The following is a 17,943-nucleotide window of genomic DNA, read 5'->3' on the forward strand; positions in this document are numbered from 1 at the left end:
TATTATCTTAGTCATGCTACCAGTATCACAATCAAGGCTAATGTCAGCTTGTTTTGGAATTCCTTACTTTAAGGGCTATACGAATCAATTTTACTATCAACTCTTGATTTGATTGAGTGATTGTGCGCTCCAAAAATCAAACTTAAAATCAAATATATAGTGTTAGCGTTGATAGATTATTTCCAAGTCAAGTCAAGTCAAGTTTGATCGTATGATTATGTTGGAATGCAATCGAAGTTGTTTTGTTTCCCTCAATGTCGTAAAACACCCCCTGCTCTGATTTTACCAGAGGCCAGGGGTTCACCAAACCTGTCCACTCTCACCCCCACCCTGTTTTCTCTCAATAAATACTCTCTTGCAAGAATCCAAAGTCAGACTTCTTTCGAACATCGCTGTGTCGTCACACAGTGACGAACGATTTCTCCACTTGCAAGTGCTCAAAGGGCATACTGTCTTCCGTGTGGTTCTTGCAAATACGTTAGAGTGATCACCACTCTATCATTTTGGTACCATGACCAACATACCCACTGCTGATGGACGGGGGAGGACGTACTGCACACTGCCAACAGGCCAGCGTCCATTAGAAGGACCTGGTAAAGAAAGACCTGGGAAGAAAATTCCTCGCTAGGCCAGCATCTTAGGTCTGCTTTCGTCTGACAACAGTGGATTGACAGGATCCGGAAGTGCAACGAACCAGGGGACAAGTAAGTAAAAGCCCTAAAGTTGTGTGGTTGTGCTGATGTGAAATGTGTAAAAGAGAAAAGTGCACGAGATATAGCTTGGGTTAAAGTCCCAGTGGAAGGAACAGGCTAAGAAAAGCAGAGCTTCTTTTTCGTTCATCGAAGAAGTGCGTAGATTCTTCTTTGTCTGTTTTTCCAAGCTATGGGATCTGGCTTGGGTTAGAGTCCCAGTGGAAGGAACATGCTAAGAAACACAGAGCTTCTTTTTTGTTAATCAAAGAAGAGCGTAGATTTTTCTTTGTCCGTTTTTCCGAGCCAATGAACTGCTTGGGTTTGAGTCCCAGTGGAAGGAACAGAAAGAACAAACAGAGCTTCTTTTTCTTATTGAAGATGGGCGTGGATCCTTTTTGTCCGTTTTTCCAAGCTGTTTACCTAAAGGTTGTGTGGTTGAGTGTGACTGGAAGGATAAATTGACTAAAAATCAGTTCTAGCATTAATCCACGGTAATAACATAGGCTAGTAATTTGTTGTAACGTCATTTTAAACCAGCATTGAGGATCCTCAAAGAAAAAAAAGAAAAAAGAAAAAAAATACTAAACTTAAGATGGGAAATGAAAGCGGAAAATCCCTGAATAAAGGAGCTCTTGAAGGAGATGAGAAGTACATGGTGATTATATTTCTTAATTGTATGCGATACATGCCGAAGTGGAAGAAAAAGTATGGAGTAGAAGGAAAGTTGAAGGTTAAAATGTGGAACGTAGTGGTAAACGTTTTGGAGGAGTGTGTGGCTAGGAAGACAAAGGGACTGAGAAAGGAAAGAAAAAAGAGGAAATTGAAATGTGCTAGAGCAGGGGTCACCAACCTTTCTTAAACCTAGAGCTACTTCCTGGGTACTGATTCAGGCAAAGGGCTACCAGTTTGACACACACTTCTGAAATAGCCAATTTGCTCGATTTAGCTTTCACTATGTGTTATTATTGTCATTTCCAGTTCACATGTAAGTGTGATTTTAACAAGAATAGCAAAAATACAGTCAAACCTCGGTTTTCGACCACAATCCGTTCCAGAAGGCGGTTCGAGAAGCGAATCGGTTGAATTTCGAATCTATTTTTCCCATTACAAATAATAGGAAAAAAAATTGGTCCGTTCCAAGACTAAAAAAAAAAAAAACTCTTTTATTAAGCATTTTTTCATTTGCGCATTTTTGTCCGATCGCGCTATTGCAGCACACCGCCGAACGCGCAACCGTAGCGCGTCGCCCACCGCGCAACTGCACCGTGCTGGTCACATTACTGTGACAGAGCCGTCGCTGAAATTTAGAAAATAATTTTAAAGTCCTGATGTACTTTCCAGAATTTAACTGGACCCAAGTGCGCAGGGAGCATAATTTTGTCCGATCGCGCAACTGCAGCGCACCGCCGAACGCGCAACCGTAGCGCGTGGCCGACCGCGCAACTGCACCGCGCTGGTCGCATTATTGTGACAGAGCCGTCGCTGAAATTTTGAAAATATTTTTAAAGTCCTGATGTACTTTCTTAAATTTTAATGGACCTCAGTGCGCAGGGAGCTTAATTTGGTCCGATCGCGCAACCACAGCGCGCCGGCGGGCGCTCACTGTCGCATTGCTTTAAGAGCGTCTTTGTGTTTTAGGATGGCTTTACTGCTCCCACTTGCTTTCTTTGGAAGCATGATTAGGGGTTAATACAATCCTCAAAGTGACGAAAATACGTTAACTACGGAGTCAGTCGGCATCCGGGCCGCGCGGTCGGGTTTTCTCGGGTCCTCCCCCCTCATCTCGCGAGGTTCGACCTCCGAATTTTGTTCAACAACCGAAGAAAAAAAAATCTCGAATTTTTTGTTCAAATTCCGATTTGTTCGAGAACTGGGACGTTCGAAAACCGAGGTTTGACTTTAAAATAAATAGATGCAGCTCACAGACAAGTCCCGCTATTTGAGCTAATTTTAGAACAGTCCTGCGGGCGACTCATGCGGTCCTCACGGGCGACCTGGTGCCCGCGAGCACCGTGTTGGTGACCCCTGTGCTAGAGTGTGGTTGAAAGCTTCACAAGAGAGAAGAGAACAAATTCAAAAGACAAAATATAGAAAGATGAAAAGGGATGAGGCCGCCATTTAATTAAGATTTAAAAAATAATTCAGGGTGCACAGTGGCATCCCATTCAATGATGCAGCTGAGAGTACATATCAGTAACAGCTTAAAAATGAGCTCCTCACTGGTTTCCGCCCTGAAATAGGCAACTGGGTTAGGAAACACTTGAACACTGCTCGTGTTACAACAACCATGCAGTGGGCCAGACACGCTGACAAAGTGATCAAGAAAGGCAAAAGTTCTGATGTATTTTATCTAGACGATGATGACTTCGATGAATATACAACAGTCTTCTTCCAAGGTTCCCAACGGGGCAGAGGCCAACAAGGTCGTAGGCCACCATTCAATTCAAAATCCCCATCAAATTTGGACTGTTGGAACTGTGGGAAACGGGGACACTTTGCAAGACTGTGTTGTCATGTAAAACAAGACCAATCAAAGGGTGGTGGAAGAGGCAGAGGAAAAGTCAAATTTTCAGCATGACTGGCTTCCTCCCCTTTGACCTCTCATGCTCCTACAGAGAAAGAAATAGTAGATGTCCATACAGCATGAGACATTCTGAGCGCATTAAAAGAAAAAACATGTTACTTTTGGTTTAGATTATAGAATGACAAATGACCAGGGATCAAATTATCTGTGCTCACTAAAGTTAAAATTTGCAAATCAAGTGGTAGAGGAATGCAAATTGCTTCTAAAAGATAAATAGAGAAATGGAATGTGCTGTCCTCGCGTGTGTGGGCGGGAACCGGCTTCATGATCGATTACAGGAAATGGCCAGCCTGTGACGAATCATTGATTGGTGCCATGACCCCCAGCGAGAGCTGTGCACGTGTGCCTATGTGTGAAAGTGAGGAAATTGGCTAAAATTGTGTGCAAAGAAATTTGCTCGACTGTGGTAGTTTCAATTTGCACCGCAAAACAGAAACAATTTTGAAAAATAAAAAAGATGAAAAGAAATAAATCTGTGGGCAGAAACTGGTCCACATTAGTGTCTAGCCCTCATGAGAAATTCGGGGAAAAAAAAATGTTTTCAGGAATTGGACGAAGCGAAATTGTGAATTTGAGACATTGCAATGCTACATTTATGAGAAATAATAGAAAAAAAATAGGATAAGGAACGTGAGTTAAGTCAAGTCAAGTCAAGTTTATTTGTATAGCCCTAAATCACAAACAGTCTCAAAGGGCTTCACATAGCCAAAATTGACAATTATTCTCAAAGCATCCCGTGATCATAAGCTCCCAAAAGGGCAAGGAAAAACTCAAAAAAAAAAACTACCAGGGGAAAATGCGAAACCTTGAGAAGGGACCACAGATGGAAGGATCCCCCTTTCAGGATCACCAGGTTGTAATGGATGCAGAGAGTGCACAAGTAATACATAATATGAAAATCAATGAAAAAAAATGGATGTCGGAGGTGCCCTCGATTGTCCTGGCAGTGTCCTCAAGGGGGCCGAGCCGCAGCTCCCCCATCCCGAACTGGTCCCCGAGAATCCAGCCAGCCGCTATCAGCTTTTGAGCCACCTAACCCCCTCCCCAGCCGGGGAGGAGGTGGGCAGAGAGAACAGAACAAACTCCGGCCAAATCGGCCATCACAAGTTAGTTAAAGGCCATCTCATAGAAATGTGTCTTTAAACGTGTCTTAAATGTTTCTACTGAGGTAGTAGTTCTAATATCCATTGGCAGGGCATTCCAAAGCTCTGGAGCCCGAATAGAGAATGCTCTAGACCCTGCAGACATTTTCTTGGCCCTCGGTATAACTAAAAGACTAGCGTTTTGCGAACGAAGGTTACGAGACGGAACATAAGGAACGACTAGGTCGACGAGATATGAAGGCGCTAAGCCATGCAGTGATTTATAGGTTAGTAGAAGAACCTTGAAGTCACATCTTAAATGGACCGGGAGCCAATGTAATTTGGCTAATATTGGGGTAATGTGATCAAATTTTCTTGACCGTGAGAGCAGCCTCGCAGCGGCATTTTGCACTAACTGTAGACTTTTGATACTGGATTTAGGAAGACCAGAGAATAATACATTACAGTAGTCCAGGCGCGACGTGACGAAAGCATGTATAATAGTTTCCGCATCCCCAGTCGAGAGGATAGGACGAATCTTAGCAATATTACGAAGGTGAAAAAACGCAATCCTGGTTATATTCTTAATGTGTTTTTGAAAGGAGAGCGTTTGGTCAAATATTACCCCGAGATTAGTTACCGTATCACTCTGAGTGATAGTACGGTTATCTATAGTTATAGTGGTTTCCTTAAATAAATGTTGATAACGAGTAGGACCAATTATCAACATCTCAGTTTTATCCGGGTTAAGACGAAGGAAGTTGAGAGACATCCATTGCTTAATCTCCGCAAGGCACGCCTCGAGATTACAGCAGTCCTGTGGATCTGTCATCGATAACGGCATATATAATTGGGTGTCATCCGCGTAACATTGAAAACTAATATTATATTTACGTATTATGTCCCCAAGCGGAATCATATAAATATTAAATAAAATCGGTCCGAGTACCGATCCCTGTGGGACACCACACGTAACATTATAAAGCTCAGAGGACGTATTACCATGGACCACTCGGTGCGAGTTGAGAATGATATATGAATGTTGTGTGGAGAGCTAGGATAAATTGAGACCAATGTGATGGAAAGACTCCTTTTTGGAGACTGTATGTGCGATGCGAATGAGCAAAGTGAATGATTGACTAGATGAAAGAAAAATACAGATTGAATGGTTGAAGTTGTTGGAGACTACTATGGGAAATTAGTAGAACAACTTCAAAGAAAGGGTGATTTTGTGCAAGTTTCATTCATAGATAAAGAAATGAGTTTTTGGACTGATAAATAACTAGAGGAAAAATAGAAAAAAACCTGGAGAACCAGTAACACATGCAGATGTGTAAACTGTGAAACTGAGTAGCGTTTTAGAAAGAAAGTCAAATTAAATGATGATAGAATCATATGTAGTAAAGAACACATCCTCCCAAAAAGTTTGTCAAGGTGTGAGGCATGGGCGTCACAAAGCCTCAGAAGGAGGGAGAGTGTAGTGGAAGATCGTAATAATACAACACTTTACAACATATGGATTCTCAAATACATTTGGCGTCATACCATTAAGTTAAAATTTCCTCAAACTTTTCAAACTTTTGCTGTAAGCAATCGGACGAGGATTGAAAAGTAACTTAAGAAGCTATGAGGAAGTGGTGTATCTATTGGAAGGGCACGCGCTTATGCACTTCTCTGACTAATCAACATTTGTTTGACTGATAAGGAGGTGGGCAAAGGAACCATCTGCTACAGGACTTACGGTCCATTACCCCCGTCCAAATCCAACCAAGATCAGAGAATCTCCTTTAAAACAGGAGGCAATAAATGGGATAGCCCCTGTCATAAATGGTCTTTGGTCAGGAGGAATCATTAGGAATTCTCAGACTCTCCTTGCAAACACTCCTATTTGCCCAGTTCAAAAGGGCAATGAAACTGATTGGTGAATGATACAAGAGTTGCAGAAAGCAGACGAAGAACAGTCCTTGGCAGATAGCATGATCAGAACACTCAAACTGAAAGATGTGTCAAATGCAAATTTACTGCCGCCTGATCTTTCTTCACCGCAGGTCAACAACCCCATCATGCCAGGAGACTGGGTCGACATAAAGGTCGTCAAAAGAAAAAACTGGGCCAACCACGGTGCAAGGGACCATTCCAAGTCTTGCTGACGACCCACACCGCAGTAAAGATTGCTGAAAGGCCCAGTTGGATTCACCTCAGCCACTGCAAGTTGCGGAGAGTGCTGGACCCCTAATTTCGGAGTGGTGGGGAAGCCTGACTACAAAGGGGCTCCATCGTTTAGGATGGGGCATCTCAATGTTGGTGAAGAATTCAACGATCCCCACTCTGACAGGTGAAGGGATGTTCCGGTGTCTCTGCCATCCTAGTAGCAATGGGGCTCCACATGCCAGGTGGATCCTCTGCTGCGTTGTGGTTGGAGCATGCCATGGTCATCTGAATAGACCGATTGACAATGTCAACCGAGGAAAAAGATGGTCACATGATGAGAACTTTGAGGACTGGTCATGGGACCCCAGAAACCCATATGAAACCTACGCTTGGTACCAGTATGTAATGTTCACTGTGAGATCCCACACACAGGAGGGATGCTATGTGTGTTCCAAACTCCCCCCTTCCTCCACGCAAGTTCACCTGGAGGCCAGAGCAATGACTGTCACTGAAGCGAAATGCATGGCCTCTATGGGAGGAGTTGGATATCAACACCGTGCTGTCACAGTCAGTGGTGCCAACCCTTTCCGCCCTGGACTTGCAGAAGGTACCTGTGATCAGCTTTTCTGGGCAAATCTCAATGTGACTGTTAAAGGGCGAACATTGCCACAAGTGGCCTATACAGAGAGGCCACCTGGAGTGAACTACACGTGTTACATCCAAGGAAAGGAAACCCACAAATGCATTGACGACGACTACTCTTGTTGTCCGATGCTGCCTGCCAACTGAACAGGAGTGTGTGCACCAGTGTGGGTAACAGACCACACCTGAAGATACAGCATCATCAGATGACAATGGCACACAACTCCTCTGGACGTCGACGCAGGGCTGTTACGACCTTTGAACCACATGATCCCGTCTGGGGTAGGAATGTCCCTGACAGCCATAAAGTATGGTCCGTCGGTGACAAAGTTGTTGATGCACTTTTTCCTTGGATCGGAGTTGGAAAACAATCGCTCTTCATAGAGACACTGCACTATTTTCAATCTTTTGTGACTTTCTCGCTGATGGACAAAACAGAGAGATCCAGGCTATTAGACTAATGGTCTTGCAAAACAGGATGACTGCAGCGCAAGGTGGCGTGTGCCATGTCATTGGAACTTCCTGTTGCACATACATTCCAGGAGATAATGACACTCACATCAACGACACCATGAACTCACTGAAGTATTTACAGCGGGCCATGTCGGAGGACATGGTCCCACATCAATGGAATTTCTTTTCATGGCTATTCTCTGGCGCCTCGTGGCAACTGCTGTTGAAACTTCTGACTCCTGTGATTGTTGTGCCGGTATTGTTGTACTTATGTACCTGTGTTATCTCATGTTTGAAGTCAGCTGTATCAAGATCTGTGTCTTCTACCGTAGCTGAAGTGCAAATACAACATCTCAGGCATGTCGAATGTGATGATTTTAATGCTCTGCGGAAAGAAGATTGTGATAATGCTGATTAGCTGAACATGTTTTACAGAAACATGATGATTTGACCATTGAAGATGCCCCGCAAGTGATGAATATAATGATGTACTGTTTCTGTTTTTTTATTTTTATTTTCCTATCTTCATTATATTTTCTTGCTTATGTTTGTTAATCGAGGTGACAATCATATGATAAACAGGGTGGAAATGTGAGGGTTGATAGATTATTTTGATCGCATGATTATGTTGGAATGTAGACTAGAATTATTAACTTTGTTAAAACCGTTCACCTTTCCTTGACTCTGGAAAGTTTACTTATTCAGTTGTTGAAACTTTCCAAATGGTGTGGAAACATTTTTACTTAGTTATCTAAAATGCTCCACGAGTTTATGTTTCCACAACCTTGTATAATAAAGTGCTTGCATCCTCTTTACTGATTGACCAGCTGCAGAGGAAGCATCCTAAGTTCTTCTGTTTCCCTCAACGTCGTAAAACACCCCCTGCTCTGATTTGACCAGAGGCCAGGCGTTCACCAAACCTGTCCACTCTCACCCCCACCCTGTTTTCTCTCAATAAATACTCTCTTGCAAGAATCCAAAGTCAGACTTTGTTCGAACATCGCTGTATGCACAGTGACGAACGATTTCTCCACTTACAAGTGCTCAAAGAGCATACTGTCTCCCGTGTGTTTTTTGCAAATAAGTTAGAGTGCGCACCACTCTAACATACAGTGCTTAGGAACAGTCTATTATGAGTAAGTCATGCTACGAGTATCACAATCAAGGCTAATGTCAGCTTGTTAGACTTTTTCACACTGCATTTGTCGCGAACGGACAGATGACGAGGCTCTGCTGCTCAGCATACCCATATTTGTTAGTGCTGACATGGCACCATACCAGGACGTAAATACTTACATATGGTTTGGATGAGAAGCAGACCACATCTTGACAAGATGTATCTTTAACTTGTGTCAAAGAAAGCTCTGAATTTTCTTACATTATGGAGGAGGAGTCTAGGAGCTGAAAAAAGTAATAGCTGGGTAGCAACTTCCATCCATCCATCCATCCATCCATCCATCCATCCATCCATCCATCCATCCATCCATCCATCCATCCATCCATCCATCCAACAGAGTCCGAGTTACAGCTGACGCTGCACCGATCCGCCTGTCATTCTCACACTCCATCCTGCCCTTGCTCGTGAACAAGACCCCAAGATACTTGAACTCCTTCACTTGGGGCAGGATCTCATCCCCGATCCGGAGAGGGCATTCCAACCTTTTCCAACTGAAGACCATGCACTCAGATTTGGAGGTGCTGATCCTCATCCTGACCGCTTCACACTCGGCTGCGAACCGATCACGGCTTGAAGACGCCAACAGCACTACGTCGTCTACAAAAAGCAGAGATGCAATGCTGAGGTCCCCAAACCGGACACAACACATCGGCTGCGCCTACAAATTCTGTCCATAAAAGTTATGATCACCAAATGATTCCCGAGTGCGGCACCGCTGCTGCTCACTGTTCCCCTCTCCCCCAGGGGATGGATCAAAATCACATGGGGATGGGTTAAATGCAGAGGACAAATTTCACCACACCCAGATGTGTGTGTGACGATGATCATTGGGACTTTAACTTTATGAACACAATCTGTGACAAAGGGCAGCCTTGGCGGAGTCCAACCCTCACTGGGAACGAGTCCGACTTACTGCCGTAAATGCGGATCAAACTCTGGCAGCGATGATACAGGAACCGAACCGCCCTTAGCAGTTGGTTTGGCACCCCGTACTTCCGAAGCACCCTCCACAGAAATTCCCGAGGGACATGGTCGAACGCCTTCTCCAAGTGCACAAAACACATGTGGACTGGTTGAGCAAACTCCCATGCACCCTCGAGGATTCTGCCGAGGGTATAGAGCTGGTCCACTGTTCCACGGCCAGGACGAAAACCACACTGATACTCCTGAATCTGAGATTCGACCTCCCGACGGACTGTCCTCTCCAGCACCCCTGAATAGACCTTACCAGGGTGGCTGAGGAGTGTGATTCCTCTGTAGTTGGAACACACCCTCCGATCCCCCTTTGTAAAGAGGGGAACCACCACCCCAATCTGCCAATCCAGAGGCACCATCCCCGATGTCCACGCATGTTTTAGAGGCGTGTCAGCTAGGACAGCCCCACAACATCCAGAGCCTTTAAGAACTCTGGGCGGATCTCCTCCACCCCTGATACCTTGCCTCCGAGGAGTTTTTTAACTACCTCAGTGACTTCAACCCCAGAGATTGGAGAGTCCACCTCAGAGTCTCCAGACCCTGCTTCCACAATGGAAAGCGTGTCGATGGAATTGAGGAGGTCTTCCAAGTATTCTCCCCACCGACTCACGACGTCCCGAGTCGGGGTCAGCAGCACGCCCTCTCCACTGTAAACAGTGTTGACGGTCCACTGCTTCCCCCTCCTGAGACGCCAGATGGTGGACCAGAATTTCCTCGAAGCCGTCTGGAAGTCATTCTCCGTGACCTCGCCAAACTCCTCCCACGCCCTGGTTTTTGCCTCAGCAACTGCCGAAGCCACGTTCCGCTTAGTCATCCGGTATGTGTCATCCCAATCACGCCCTTCCAGGTCTCACTGTCGTGGCCCACGTGAGCATTGAAGTCACCCAGTAGAACGATGGCATCACCAGAAGGAGCGCTCTCCAGCACTTCTTCCATGGACCCCAAAAAGGGTGGGTTCTCTGAGCTGCCGTTTGGTGTATAGACACAAACAACAGTCAGAACCCGTTCCCCCACCTGAAGGCGGAGGGAGGCTACCCTCTCGTTCACCGGGGTGAACCCCAATGTGCAGGCGCCCAGCCGGGGGGCAATAAGTATACCCACACCTGCTTGACGCCTCTCACCGTGGGCAAGTCCAGAGTGGATGAGAGTCCAGCCCCTCTCGATAGGACTTGTACCAGAACCCAAACTTTGTGTGGAAGCAAGTCCGACTATGTCTAGTTGGAACCTTTCTGCCTCGCACACGAGCTCTGGCTCCTTTCCAGCCAGAGAAGTGACGTTCCATGTCCCAAGAGCCAGCTTCTGCAGCCGGGGATTGGACAGCCAAGGTCCCCCACCTTTCGCCGCCGCCCAGCTCACTTTGCACCCTTTGGTGCCCTTTGGCCCCTCCCACAGGTGGTGAGCCCATGGGAAGGGGGATCCACGTTTCCTTTTCGGGCTGTGCCCAGCCGGGCCCTGTGGGCGACGGCCCGGCCACCAGACACTCGCCTTCGAGCTCCACCTCCAGGCCTGGCTCCAGAGGGGGGCCCCGGTGACCCGCATCCGCGCGAGGGAAAACTAAGTCCATATATTGTTTTCTTCATAAGGTGTTCTTGTGAGTCGTGCTTTGTCTAGCCCCTCACCGAGGACCCTTTTGCCATGGGTGGCCCTGCCAGGGCCATGAAACCCCAGTCAACATTGCTCCGAGGATCATCGGCATACGCAAACTCCTCCACCACGATAAGGTGACTACTCACGGAGGAAAGACCTGCTAGTTAATCAGAATCAGCTTTAATGACCATGTTTGTGCATGACAAACAGGAAATTTGACTCCGGTTGATCTCAGCCTCTGTACAACATTTAAGTGACTGACAACATTCAGGTAGCTAACAACATTTAAGTGACGAAAGCAGGATGTTATTGCACAGTGATGACTCTGAGTTTCTATGAGTGGCGTGAGTTCATCAGAGGGACAGCCTGGTGGAAGAAGCTGTGTCTGTGTCTGCTGGTTTTGGCGTACAGCGCACTGTAACGCCGTCCGGAGGGGAGAAGTTTGAACAGACTGTGTCCTGGTGAGAAGAATCTGCAGAGATGTTACTTGCACATTTCCTGGTCCTGGACAGGTACAAGTCTTGGATAGATGGGAGGTTCGTCCCGATTATCTTTTCCGCAGACCTGATTGTCCATTGCAGTCTGTGCTTGTCTTGTTTGGTGGCCGATCCAAACCAGACAGTGATGGAGGTGCAGAGGATAGACTGGATGATAGCAATGTAGAAGGTTTTCAGCGGCTCCTGTAGTCATCAATCAAATCATTCACTCCTGTGTGGCAGGCTTCTTGGCCACCGGTATGATGACTCATGAGAGCCCATAATCTTAACATAATCTTACGACCAGTAGAAATTTTGTGTTGGTGAAAATCCAAAATCCAAATCCTCATTAGAGACCATTAACTTGACATCATTGGTTTTTGAAAGACCTGGTTAAAAGTAAATGTTTTTACTACTAAACGAGACATCTCCTCCAAACTTTGGCTGCTGCATGTCCTCGCACAAAAGGCTGTATCTCTTGTTTCCCCAATCTGCTCACAAACCTTGCCCTCACTATCACAAAACCTTGAAAATATTTGAAGTTCTTGGTATGCAATCCACAGCATTCTTGTTGTTTTATCTTAGTTATTTACTATCCCTCCTGGGTGGCGGGCCGAAGCTCGCTAGAGGCTTTCGTTAGTGAAATGATTAATCTGGTTGTAGGGAGGATGTGATATTTTAATATGATCTACATAAATTTTATATTAACACATTTCTGATTGTTGGGAGCTGTTTTTTGGTCATCGTTTTATGAAAATCAATGTTTAATTGCGAAACGCAACAGGCAGTGCTGCAAAAGGGTCCTTGCTGCAGAACCAATCAAAAGTCGTAACAACGTCACGTGACTTGATGTCTCCCAATGGCATTCCTCCAACTCAGGAACTCAGAAGTAAATATTGCCTCCGCTCTATTGACAACAATGGACTTTGTTCGCACTTGGTAAGTTCTTATTTAATATAAATTTGTATTGAAAATGGCTAAGGATAGCCCCGGGGCTAAGAATGTGCAGTGTGAAAAACCCTAAAATGTGATAGGATGTTAGGAGTCATCAGCAGTTTATATGCAGTCAATTTTGGCTTCAGAGATTATACATGGCTAATTTACGTTACTGAGAGTAGCTACAGTAACTCCTGGTTTTGCCTTACCGTCTTTCTCAGATAGTAATCTAACATAAACATTAGTCAAACTACCCTAACCCAATGCTAATGATAGTTGTTTCACATTCTTGCTGGGTGTTACACTAGCATGTTTATTGGTAACACAATAACAACATTACCATTTGTAATTAACAGTGTTCAGACAGTCCAAACACACAAACGTCTGTGTTTGGTAGAATGTTTGATTTGCAGGTGCAGCTCCTCTTCATACATTGTGTTTTTTTGCAGGAGCAGTACACAAGTTCCAAGATTCCGACTGGGGCTGAAGGAAGTGACATCCAGTCAATCTCAAATAAGTCTTCATTGATAACTAACTTTATGTATTGTAGTAGCAATGCTCCAAAATGTATTGGTGGTTTTTCTGTCCCCCCCAGATGCTCAACCTTGGACGACACTACAGATATCTTCTAGGTCTAATCTAATCTAGCCTAGCCTGAGGGGTCTATCGTAATCTTGCAAGATCAAAGATTGAGCTGGACACCCCTGCACTGTAGTTACACATCACAAAATCAACATTCTGTTGGTTCCTGTCTATTCCAGCCTCGATCTGACCTTGACTCATACATGCTGTGCCCATGTTACAGGATTAAGATGCTGTGTCCATGTTACAGGATTAATACACATCTCTCACACTCATATTGATGTATACATATTACATGAATTGCACACATGCATGCAGCACTCCATCTTCAATCTTTACCACTGTAAATACCTAAATAAATAAATAAATAAATACGCTACCTAGTAACGTTACAAGCACTAACATTAATATCACGTTAACGTTAGCCATCTAGGTTAATTGCAAGCAAGCTCGGTAACGTCAGTATGGCTGAATACAGTTTGCGAAATACAAGGGGAAATATGCCAGGGTTCAACTATCTTAGTAAAATTTAATGAAAACACTACACAAGTTGGATCATAGTCTTGAAAGTTTTATTAGAATTATATATACTGTCTTCCAATGCAACACAGACAGCAAAATGCATCTTGTTTACATTTTGGGGGGTCCTAAATCCCCGTCTGCCAATTGTCATTGGTTTATCAGCTACAGGTGTCCAACGATATGCATAAGAAAACATTTCATTAAAATGTAAGATTGTGAAAAAGGATGACCAAAAATTAGCTCCCAACAAATTGTTTTTGACTTAATATGATAACTAGATATCACACACAAAGAATTGTGTACTCCCTCGATGCAGATCAATCAAGTTCACTTAAATCGTGTTCGGCCCGCCGTCTATCCGGCCTTACTTTGAATTTTTAGATGAATTTTCTGAATTTGTGGCTGACATGCTGACCCAATCAGATAATATTACTAATTATATGTAAATTTAGTATTCATATGAATTCCCCCTCTGAACTATTTAAGTCCCTATCACACTGTGGTAGGATATTTGCGTGTTTGCAAAGGTAGCGTTGTATTCTTGTCAGAGTTTGTTCAAGGTTGCCAATGTTCATGAAACTATCGTCAGATGTCCTTTTTGTTGCCACAGTGGAATTTAGAAAATGTTTAATTTTTGTTGCAAAAACAAAATCGACTAAAACTGTGGACAAGCGTTTGTGGAATATTTGGTGACCTAGAACACGTACATTTGCAAGCTTTGACCTAAAGAATTTTTCACCACTAAGTGGGACAGGGGCTTTACTTTTCAAACAATTTTCAGGCAAATAACAGATGCCGTGACACATAAAAATGGTAATGCTTTAGATTTGGTCCTAATCTAAGGCTTAGCAACCTCAAATGTTATGGTATTACTGTATGGTACTGCTATGTATGGTCTGTATGACACTGCTATCTCTTACCATTACAGTACCTCTACTTACGAACACCTACACTTACAAACTTTTTGACATACAAACCAGAGACTCGGAATTTCTTTGTGTCTACTTACGAACCAATTTTCGACTTCTGAACCGTGTTATAGCGAACACTGTATCACTAAGGTCAATCCTATTCTATCTGCTATTAACACAGAACATCTTGCCCCAATTAATGTAATGCTCTCTGGTCTTCCCATGTCTAGTATTATTTAAATAAATATATTACAATATAAATATAAATGATTAATTATAAATATAATTAAATGTATCTATATTTATATGCCACCGCCCTTGCGGATGCTCTTTACGACGAACGTCTTTAGCTTCAGGCCGATTATGATCTTCTCACAATGGCTAAGATGTAATCACATCACTCACAATCGTGGTCGCCTTGCAGGTGAGATGGGAGGTGTAAATGTCCTTCATGGAGGAGAGTGAAGCACCAATAATCTTACCAGCCGTGTTCACTATTTTGAATGTCAACCAGAAGATTCTGGCCAATATCCTAGCCACAAGGTTGCAGCAATCACTGTCCACGCTAATCTCAACTGACAGACTGTGTTTATGGCTGGACCCAACTTCTTGCTCAACACAAGGTGTCTCTTGGTGGTAATTTCTTTGGACGCAAAGAAGGGGTATGACAGGGTTAAATGGAGGTACTTGTTTGTTTTGGCAACTTTTTTTCAAAGTGATTTTATCACGTGTATTAGATTGCTTTATGACTTTCCGATTGTGTGTATAATTACGCACAGTGTGAGCTCTTGCCCTCCACGTGGTACCAGACAAGGCTGCCCCCTTTCACCCCTTTTATTCGAGTTCGCTGTTGAACCGCTGGCCATTAGTCTTCAAATTGAGGATAGGGTTCAGGGAATTGTCTGATGTATTTATCAAATCCCTCCTCATCTGTCCCAACAGTCATAGACATTCTTACATAATTTGGCAAATGTTCCGGTTACAAATTGAAATTTAGCAAGTGAACTTGTTAGAATAGGCCTCTTTGGCACATGTGATTAGCTAGGTACCTTGAGCTATGCCGTTATATCGCTGTAACCCTTCTCTTGCTTTATTAGCTTTCTCTTCTTTATGACACTCTTTGCACATATGTAGAAGTCGCTCTCAGTTAAGACTACAAGGTCACACACATTATCATACAAGCTAGACAGAGTCGCCTCCTTGCAGGAAGGCGGCCCAGAGTAGCAAGAACCTTGGCGTTGGGAGTTAGACCTTCTTCCACATCTCGCAGAAAGGGCTCCACAACTGTGCATCGATCATTCTGGCATACATTAAATTGTCAAACTGTGAAGGCCGCCTCTTGGTAATTACAGTTAGCATATCGAGCATTAAAGATAAAGAACTGGGAACCTAGCAAACTTCTCCCACTTAATCATCTAATTAATATGTCCTCTGCACATTCGTTCCCCTTCAAGATTACGCCACGGGAGTTTCGATACCTGTGTGTGTTCGTTACTCCATAATATCACAACCTCTTCAACATGAATTTTCGTCCACTAATGGACAATGCCTTGCCAAGATTCATTTTATTGAATCGATTAAAAACATTGAAATTACCTAAAAGCAAACTGCAATAGAAATCTGCTCAACAATACCCTGTGTGTCAGAGGCCTAGTCCTGAAACCTGCCACACAAACGAGATTAAACACCTTCAGACGGATATGTAGTGTACAAATAAGGGACTTGGATGGTCAAGAGAAGAGCACATTAGTTTGCCACACTTCCATTTTATGAACAACCAATGAAGGTAACTACAACCGCATAATGTTACTGATTTGAGGTCGTGACTTCCAAAAATAAGCATTTATGGTGGCACTGCTTGAGCTTAGATCATGAATGTACTGTAAACATTATACATTACACCGCATTACAATGTACACATTTCTTGAAAATTAGTTTGCTACCAGATCGTTTGAATATTGTTTTTCTCTTTAGTGTTGTTGTTTTTTTGTCTTTATTTTCAGTAGTTAACAAAATTCTGATGTTGACTAATAAGAAATACTTGTGATATAATTTTCAGTCTTGTTGCCAATCTTTGTCCGCCCTCTTTCACTAAAGCCTTGCAATTAAACAGTCATGTGTAAACTTTCTATAACGAAATGGACAGCATCGAGCCTACGAGGTAAAATTTATTAGTTGTCTCTACCACTATCTATACATATCTATATTTTTTGTTCTCAAGACGATGAGTTTCACATACAATCGAGAGCATTTTGCCATAAATGATGGCAGCATGCCAGGGACTGAGCTGTACAGTTAGTTCTCAGTTTGAATGGGTGGCAATTGGGGGTTGCTGTTGCACTTCCTCTTGATGTGCTGCAACTCTGTATGTCTCTGAGCTGTACGGAAAGATCTAAATACAAGCATGTATACAAGCATTAGACCCGTCAAGTGCTTTCTGAAGCATGCCTGTCAATTTTTTTTCCAAAAATAAAGATAAGTCACATGACATAGGTTAAATATTTCATTGTGTAGGTCCTTGGTTTGTGATTGAAAAATACTAGTAGGTAATATATAAATACCGTATTTTCCGGACTCTAAGGCACACTGGACTATAAGGCGCACCTTCAATAAATGGCCCATTTTAAAACTTTGTCCATATATAGGGCGCACCGGACTGTAAGGCGCACCATTAATGCATACATTTTCTGAGACAGTCCTGTATAGGGGCCGACCATTCGCACCGACATTCCACGAACCATTACCATTGTGAATGAACTTGTAAATATGTAACTATGTCCTTTACTATATCCTTTGCAAATAGGTTGATATTGCAAATATCTGTTGTCAATTGCACTACCAGAAAAGTTAAATATTAAAATAATAACACATTAAAATTTTATGAAAGTTGAATGATTTTTTTTATTAGATGTATTAAGTTTGTTTTATTGTTGTTATTGTTGTATGAATAAGAAGGGTGATAATGGTGTTTGTGACTGCAGTAAACAGGCCAGGTTTCATCATGTCAGATTTTTAATCCAAATCAAATCATTCTCCATTTTATCTTTTTTATTTCAACTTCCGATGCAACAAATTACTTTATAATTACAAAATAATGATCCATAGTCTTTTTGATTCATGATTCATAGTCTTCAGCGGGCCACTTATGATTGATTCTATGACACAATGCTTCG

The 17,943-nt window shown here is 43.3% G+C and overlaps 1 protein-coding gene across 1 annotated transcript in view; it reads left to right on the forward strand.

Annotated features, from left to right (window-relative positions):
- Positions 1-17,943, forward strand: part of LOC125993628 (E3 SUMO-protein ligase PIAS2) — a 269,499-nt gene that overhangs the window by 144,825 nt on the left and 106,731 nt on the right. The gene's annotated exons all lie outside the window — the stretch shown is intronic.

Source organism: Syngnathus scovelli, chromosome 3 (genome assembly GCF_024217435.2).
Source record: "Syngnathus scovelli strain Florida chromosome 3, RoL_Ssco_1.2, whole genome shotgun sequence".
Classification (NCBI taxonomy): Eukaryota; Metazoa; Chordata; class Actinopteri; order Syngnathiformes; family Syngnathidae; genus Syngnathus; species Syngnathus scovelli.